The sequence below is a fragment of the Pieris brassicae genome, chromosome 1, assembly GCF_905147105.1.
Source record: "Pieris brassicae chromosome 1, ilPieBrab1.1, whole genome shotgun sequence".
NCBI classification, from domain to species: Eukaryota; Metazoa; Arthropoda; class Insecta; order Lepidoptera; family Pieridae; genus Pieris; species Pieris brassicae.
In genome coordinates this window covers 21,137,704-21,146,619 of record NC_059665.1, presented here as the reverse complement: position 1 = coordinate 21,146,619, position 8,916 = coordinate 21,137,704, and the positions used below count along the sequence as shown (strand labels likewise).

Here is an 8,916-nt window from a genome sequence, read left to right as displayed (position 1 = left end):
TACTATAAAGTTTATAGTTCGTTTTTAGAAATGTGTAAGAAAAAAATTTAAACTAAGATTACCTGGAAAATCAGGTAGGTGTAAACAATATTTTATTATTGTCATAGATAAGAGATATCACGGCTTAGCGTCACTGACGTCAAGCTCTGTTGACAAATGTCAAGAATCTTAGGTAAGTCATGCTAGCCTGCCTGCTCCATGAGCGGGAAAATTCAAATTGATCATTATAAAATAATATAATTACAATACATATAATTATTACATAGGATTTTCAGTAAATATCTTCCTAAAATTGAATAAGCGTTTTCCTAAATATCTGCCGTAAGAGATTGTTGAACTTGCTAGTTAAATATATGAAGTAAAATTTGGAATAGTATAGATACATATTAAAACAAATGTATGGAAAAGTAGCGACGGCAAAGCAATTGATTGACGGTAGGCGCAAGTTAAATATCGGGTTCTTATAAAACCATAACCAATTAAGATGAAATAAAAAAATACAGTAAAAAGTAAACATTGAGCTGAACTAAGAGAAGATATATCACAGGAAAACGTATCTGATTGAGAGTGTAAACAACGGAAAATTTAACGTTTTAATTTGTGTTGTTGTAACGGTGACTTTTCGCTTTGACCAAAACAACAAAGAGTGCGTGAACAAATCTAGTGCAAGTGAGTTAGAACAAAGTTTGAGACGTGACGTAAAAAGTGTGAATAGGACCTGTGGCGAGTTTATATTGCATTAGTCACAGTCTGTTAACGTAACACAAGAAAGGAACTGTACAAATCGTCATCATGGAATATATTGGCTTGGCAGATGAACCGCGTTATGTAACCGAATTTTTGCATCGGCCTAAGTCACAAAATATTGGATGTTATTATTATTATTTTTTAATTTATATGAAGATATTTAATAGAAAAGAAATAATAATTTTCCATGAATATATAGTTGGAGGCGACATTTCAAAGTATGGACAAAATACTTTGAATGAAATACCTTAAGAATTGATACACTAAAAGCTGTGCGAAAAATTAGAAGACCAGACCAATCATAACAGAAAGTGTAACGAAATCCGTCGAAAGCAGTATAAATGTGAAATTGTCAGAATTAACTGAAGAAAATGAGAAACTGAAATCGGAGATCGTTGTATTAAAAGATAAAGTAAAATTCCTTGAAGATGGGAAAAGAAAAATAATTTAGCATGTTTTCTCAAAAATTGTAATCAACAACAGGGATAACCTGGTTATACACATGATCAAGTTGATAAATAATTCGACTGGATTACATTTGGACCCTAAAAAGCTTAGCCCAGCTTATAGATTAGGCAATAAGAGTGGCAAACCTCGCCCTTAACTTTACTTACATTTGGAGAAAAAACCAAGTACCGAAAAATAAAACCAAATTCGTATATATATACGTTGCATGCGTCATCAAAGATTCTCCGAAGAAGTATTAGAAAAAAGAAAACATTTACAACCCAAACTAATAGCTGAATGTGCTAAAGGAAAAGTATGTCATATTATAAAAGATAAGCTCGTTATAAATCTGAAAACCTAATGAGAAACTTCTCAGAATCTCCGACAGAATGCCAACCTAAAACAACAACTAAAAAATTAAACTTAGTAACTTTGAAGCTCGATTTCAACGCCGAAATAACAAACACTAGTATTCGCCACTAATCGTTCGAACTGAGATAATTCACTCAAACGAGCAACAACGAAAGATACACTTACCACCCCAAGTCAGCCGACCTGTCACTATGGGTCTCAGCGACTACTATCTTCCTAATTCACAATTCTTATCAAATGAAATATTTTCAAGAGATATAGAAAATTAAGATTTGTCTTATATCTTAGCCCATGCACCCACTTCCGAAGCCAACGACAATGAATTAGATAAATTCTATGAACAAGTAAGTAGAGCTATGAAGCACAGCAATAAAAACTTAATGTTAGCTGATGACTTTAACGCTAGAATAGGAAAAAGGTTGCCTGGTGAAGAAAGAGTAATAGGTGCTAATTGCTTTTGTAAACGGGATCAAAGAGAAGATCTGCTCCTGAAATGTTGCTGTGGAAATGACTTAAAGATAATAAAAATTTATAAAGAGGCTATAGACCTGGCTATCACTCCGAAAAAGGAGAACTCAAATTGTCTATATATTAACAAATGACTTGCGATATGTACAAAACATTAAAGTGGTGCACAATCTATGATTTACCAGTGACCACAGTCTTGTAAGATGCACCTATTTAGTAAAAGACCTAAAGAAGAGTCGATTAAAATACAAAAATAGTGCATATTCTTATCATAAAAATCTAGAAGATGATGAATCATATTTAAAAACTAAAATAAGAGATATTGATGAAGACAACGTTAACAAATATTATGACCAAATTCAAAGAATTCAAAAGACAATATACTCTAGATCCTAAATAATTGAGGTAGTTACTAAATTCTACAATGAGTTATATGGTCCCAAGCATTTAAATCAGATAACAGAAAACATGAAAAGTGCATTTTTGATCGATGCACCAAAACAAGGTACGCCGAGATTGTTGCTCTTGTAACGAAGGTCTATGTGCAATAGTATTTGTCTTCCCGTTCAAGAAGTTTCCCACTGTCATATACGCAGAAATAGATTTTAAAGCTTTTTCCTCCTTAATTATATGCACAAACTTCTCCTGCAAATTTTCGTGCTGGTTTAAAAAGTTTATTACAAAACGTTAACTAAAATATTGAGACTATTTTTAAGTTATATATAGTGTAGTCATTAACTGAGGCAGATAGCAGATTATATAATAAATAATATAATATCACTATTAAAAAATGTGTAACTGCACTAGCAGAGTCTATCATGACTATTTGTAAATCTTCTTCTGGCGGCCGAAAGACGCATCTTATTACGCAAAAATATTAAAATAGAAAACCTGTTGGGTAATATAAAATAATAAAACCTGTCTATATAAAATTTCTAACCTCAGTCCCTAAGATTGTTCAAAATTTAATTTAAATAAAAAATCTTAACACTAAATATTAGTTTCCGTAATTACATAAATAACGACACTAAACTCATATTTCAAGTTTCTCACATAAAAATCTTCGAAGTTTACATTTACGGTCTAACCAATTGCAACAACTTATAAAGATTCTACCTTCATTTAGTTTAATAAACAATAAACATATAACCGGGATAAACATCTAATGATAAACAACTTCACCAATTTGTTAATGACACTGGAAGTAACTAGCATTTAAGATACAGGCTAGGCCTAGTTTAAACGCTAGTGCTTATATAACTATATAATTTACCTACAAGGTTAACCAAAATGAATAGTGTGTCTCAACGATTCGTTGCCTATTGTATATTTATTATAACCTTTACAATGTAAGTAAAAAATATAATTGTATTTGTGTCAAATAAAGAGGTTTTTATTTAATTTTGAAGTTATACTGATTTGGCGCGTTAGGGAAAAATGATGAGAGTAAACTTTTATGATGCGCGCACACCGTCACAAAAACCGACCCCCTAAAGTTAGCATAGTCAACATTTAAAATAAAAAATGACAATTTCTTGAATTATTTAGATTTTTATTGTGATATTTAAACAAGCTGTATTTAACTAGATAATGCGTTATAATAAAACTTTCAATGTATTAAATACCTTTTATCTATTGTTAGTATAGTTTTTTTCTGCAAACGTAGAATAAGACGAAAGATAGAATTTAAAAAAATATTTTTATCCTGTTACGTCAACGCCGCGTAAAGAATACAACTTCTAACGCGTGTACATAAGTATACACTTTTTTTTATTTAGTTATATGTAATGTGTTAATGGAAAATCTATTCATATCAAATAAAAACCATTGTCTACCGTATTATCTACTTATTCGTGCTTTTAAAGAACCTTAATTTTGATAGATTTAAAGTTCTCATGCACGGCTTATAAACCGTATTGGTGTCAATGACCTCTTTTAATTTACGCTCAGACTGTGTAAATTGACAATCTATTCCACCAAAACAATGTATTACCATAACTATTGTGGTTTGAAATGTTACCAGACATATTGATTAATTGCGTGCTATCTGAATAAAATCTTTACCTTGGGTACTTTTGGTCCGAAAAAAGATAAAATAAACTTAAACTATTCCAATAGGTCCATGTACTTTGCATAAGTTTCATTACCATTGTATATTTATAAGCAATTTCAGATTTAAAGATCTGCCTCGGGACAACAAAGACGATAATTTTAGAATTTAACAAACATCAAATTATGAATACAGGTCAATGATTTCTGTTTTTTTAAACAGTTTAATGTTTGTACAAAGGTTGAGGCAAAACAGCGAACAATATATCAAAAGAAAAATTGTTTACAGGTCGAAATTTAAAACATATTTTCCCGAAGTCTCTATTGTGTAGGTCTGAGGGCTGTATCCCCGGTTCCCTCTCCTTCTTGCCAAGACTCGAGAGAATGAGAAGTTTCAAATAAATGTTTCTAAACATAAATATAACCTTTACAAACCAGAAGCAACAACTACAAAATTAAGTATATTTTTACATAGCAAATAAACAATAAATAAAATATAAATGAATTCTACTATAATTAAATGTATATACATATATATAGGAAATGGTCGCTACGCTCTGTAATTGTCAAAATTAATATTTATGAATACATTCAAGTACAACTGAATATAAAAAAACCACTTTATCAGTTTCACTTTTCTTTGAACGTAACGTAACGAGATTGGGAGTCTATTTATGTCTAATTTAGGTAAGTTTTGCAAGAAATTAAAAACCTAATAGGTAATAACTAAGTAGAAAATTTGAATATTACAATTACCTTGGATTCTCCCGACTGCATTTCATCGGGGTCGTTATGCCTACACCGCTTTTCCAAAAAGAAGTCAGGGAAAAATAGCATGTGTTATCTATGTTTCTTAGTCTTTTTTTATATAACAGATAATTTATCTAAGTTAATTGTGCCCATGCGCACTCTCAATGCCAGAGGGTTCGGTGTATTTCCGTTCTTAGTTTGGTTGTATAAATTATATATTTTTAATTTCTTCAATTTTAATAATAGATTGGAATTGGAAAACTTTAATATTCATATTAGGCGGTTTCCATTACATATCTCGTTGTAATGACATCTATTAGGTTTATCCCAGCAATGTACAGACTATTATATACCAACTTACTTTTACCTTGCACTTATCTAGATCGAGATAACAATGGTATCCCGCAGTCGTTGTGTGTAACCGCTTCGTGCCGGTCGACTCAGTCCAAGTGTGTGAATGTTTAGTGCAGTTCAGGGCAACCGAGGTCAGTGCGTGCAAATTCGCCATTTATTAACTTTCAATCAAAGTTCACACAGAATACGTATAAAATTTAGATACAAGGAATGTTTAAACGAATTTACTGCTAAATAAATGCTAGTTTTACGACACGAGTCGCTAATTGATCTTGTTCTAAAGGTTTAAGTTGAAGCTTTCGTTCATACAATATGACAGTTATTCTTGTTACTGGCACAAAGACAGTTTTCCACTTATTTTATTACAAAGCGTCATTCCTTATATTGACATTTATTTATTATTTGTTCTAAATAATCTATTCTTTATCTAAACTTAATTTTGGACAAAGAAGTTAGCATTTCCGCGTTAAGTAGGAACACTAAAGAAACATATTTCGATCTCGAAAGTCATGTTTTAGTATTACTATTTATTTATAGTTATAATTATGTATTCCTAGTTTGAAAATCATACGAAGAAGTAACATAATATACCTTATGAATTTGGCATGTAAATTATAGGCAGTTCAGTTATCTCTCTTAAACAAGAAATCCAGGATTGGATTCCATAATATCACCTGACATCCTCCAAGTCTTAGCAGATACAATAAAAGTAGGTGGCAAATGCAAGCTTATCAAACTTACAAACTAAATTACTATGGAGGAAATATTTGAATTTGTTTCAACCAATAACTACATTATTGAACCCATTCAAATAAAAATTAATTAAATTTAAATCATAATCTTGATATGACATTAACCTCCATGAAATTTGTAGATACAATACAAAAATTTAACAGACGTGCTCATAAGTCGTTTTAGAAACCTTTCTGTGTTGTATTAATTATTCTTATTTTCTTTATTCTGTATTATCTTGTGTATTTATATTATATAATCGCGGATGCCTGGCAGACCCATGCGACTTCCTCAATATAAAAAGCACTCTTGTGAGTTCTGTTCTGCGATAATGCGGGCTACTCAATTATGAGGAAGTTCGAGTCAGCGCTGTGCCTTTTTAAGTTCTCATGTATTTTTATACATGAGAATTTAAGTAGATACATGTATATATAATAATATATATGTAAGGTATACACATGTATATCCTTTCATAAGTATCGGATTGTCCTCTTTCTAACATGTATCATGTTCGAGAGCAAAAATCTAAAATTTTATTAAATTCCAACACAGTTTAAAATGATAACCCCTTCTTTTTAATGTTGGTTAAATATTAGTTCAAACATCGTCTCTGACGTAGATATTTTATATCTTAAACGATGACCCTTATCATAACAGATACTTCATTGTAAGTGTATATGAAATAAATTACCGTCACAATATTAAAAATAATGTCCTTTAATAGAAGAAACAGATGTCACACAATGATAATAAATTGATAAAATTAAAATCTCTTTGAAGTGAATCAGTCGGTACCTACTTTTATTAATACACAATATTTAATGGTTATTATGGCTATATATCAAGTATTTAAAACTTATTTTTTCTAGGTTAACTATGCTAGGGCTCAAACATGTTATGAATTTTATACTAATAAGGGTTTTATTAAATATATAGTGACCGAAGTCCGGTAAACCTGGATTAGAAATTTTTACATCTATTTACTTAGGGAGTTTATGTATTGACTGGTTAGTAGTGGTTAGTACTGGTTAGTAGAAGACTTCTGAAATAGTTTTTGTTTTTTTTTTTTTTATAGAATAGGGGGTAAACGGGCAGGAGGCTCACCTGATGTTAAGTCATTGTAATTCCGAAAATCAAGGTCGCCCAAGCCTATGCTGATAATCCAGTTCGATAAAGAATATGCCTAGTAGTTCCCAGTCTAAATTTGGCCGTGTTACGTTAAAAAAAACTCAAAATCAGTCACTCATGTAGGTAACACAATGTACACTTATGAACGTCAGAACGAGAAATGTATATAAAATGCTTATAATTTTATATTTACTGCCAGTTCTCAAATCAAGGGCGTAGAGCGAAAGAGAACTGGCAAAATACTCTCCGTCACTGTTTTTAATCGCCAAGTTTGTTTTGTCTCGCTGTGGACACCCGGGCAAGCAATAAAGGCTAGTAATAAAGAAAAAAACAACACTTTACCTCTGCATGACAGGGTTAGAATATTAACTAAGTAACAGTTAAAATAATTAAGGAAGCGTCATTGTAAAAAACTCACTCGCAAATGTAATATAGCTTGATGTCATGTAGGGAAGTAATTTTTTGCGTGTCTGCGGAATTGTCAATGCTTTTACTTCCGAGTTATTTTAAGTAATTGTCATTGTTTCATTGATGGATTGGTATGGAACGTTGGCATTTTGATCATCTTAGATATTCATATTTTAAACAGACTTTAAAAAACTGAATTGGTCTTGGCCTAGTGGCTTCAGCGTGGTACTCTCATCCCTGAGGCTGTGCACCAATAGATTTTATTTCTATGTGCGCATTTAACATTAGCTCGAACGGCGAAGGAAAACATCGTGAGAAAACCGGCTTGCCTTAGAGCCAAAAAGACGACGGCGTGCGTCAGGCACAGAAGGCTGAACATCTACTTGCCTATTCGATTAACAAATGATCATGAAACAGATACAGAAATCTGAGGCCCAGACCTAAAAATGGTGTAGCGCCATTGATTTTTTTTAAACCGAAGGAGCTTCAATTCGACGAGTATAACATTTGTTTCCTTAAACGTCATTTGTTTGGTTAGACGCGTTGAGAATGTGTGTTTGACAAAAGCTAATTCATAATTTTATGAATTAAGTATGGTCCATATGTAATATGAGTCTGTTTTTACATATATAATAAATCAGTATTTTAATTCCAAAACATATGATAACCAATGATGTGATATTGGAATTTAAAATTAGTAGCCCATTATTACGTTGTAGTAAAAACCATCAATCATGTCGTATGCACGGAACGCAGATTTTTTTAAAGAAAAAATAAATTAACATGAAGCTTTGACACGCCGTAATAAATCACAAATAAACTGGCAAAATTTGGCGAGTTGCAGAAACGTATCTTTAATTTCTACAGACGGCAAGCTTTCCATAATTACGTGTATTGTAAACGCACCTGAAACAGTATGAATTTTTTTCTAGTATTTTCTCAGATATTATCATGCAATAGGCTCTGTTTTTTTGTATGCATTTAATATGATATAAAGTTGAGTATAATATGGACAATGGCACGTTAATAACTGTGCGTACAGCAGAATCTTACCCACATACTGTTTTTCTTAAGAGCAATGACCGTTACTTGTTAAAGCGAGTATCAACACTATATAAGGCTCGGTTATTGTGTGTAATACTTCAACTAAATGTTTATATGCAACGAAGTTTTATCGCACGTCATCATTCTTGCTGATACAAGAGCCGTTGTACCTGCGGTCGAAATGTATTTTATGGTAGTCAATATAGTAGTGACAGGTGCAATGTTGTGAAATTAACTAAATCGATATAATGAAATGTTTAATGTTATATCTAATTATTAAAGCTTCATTAATGAATCCATACAACAATTAGTTAGTTTATATTTCTTAATATAAATATTAGTTAGTTCTAAAAAAATTAAGTAAGATTACTGTTTAAGTTTTATTGGTCCAGTTTTTCTAAAGCCCCTTTTAGGGGA

General features: G+C 31.4%; 1 protein-coding gene across 1 annotated transcript in view; it reads left to right on the top strand.

The window, feature by feature from the left end:
* Positions 1–5,238: 5,238 nt before the first annotated feature.
* Positions 5,239–8,916, top strand: part of LOC123715336 — a 28,208-nt gene continuing 24,530 nt past the window's right edge. Inside the window, exon 1 of the mRNA XM_045670308.1 lies at positions 5,239–5,318. The gene's annotated coding sequence lies outside the window, so the exon portion shown is untranslated. The remainder of the gene's footprint in view (positions 5,319–8,916) is intronic.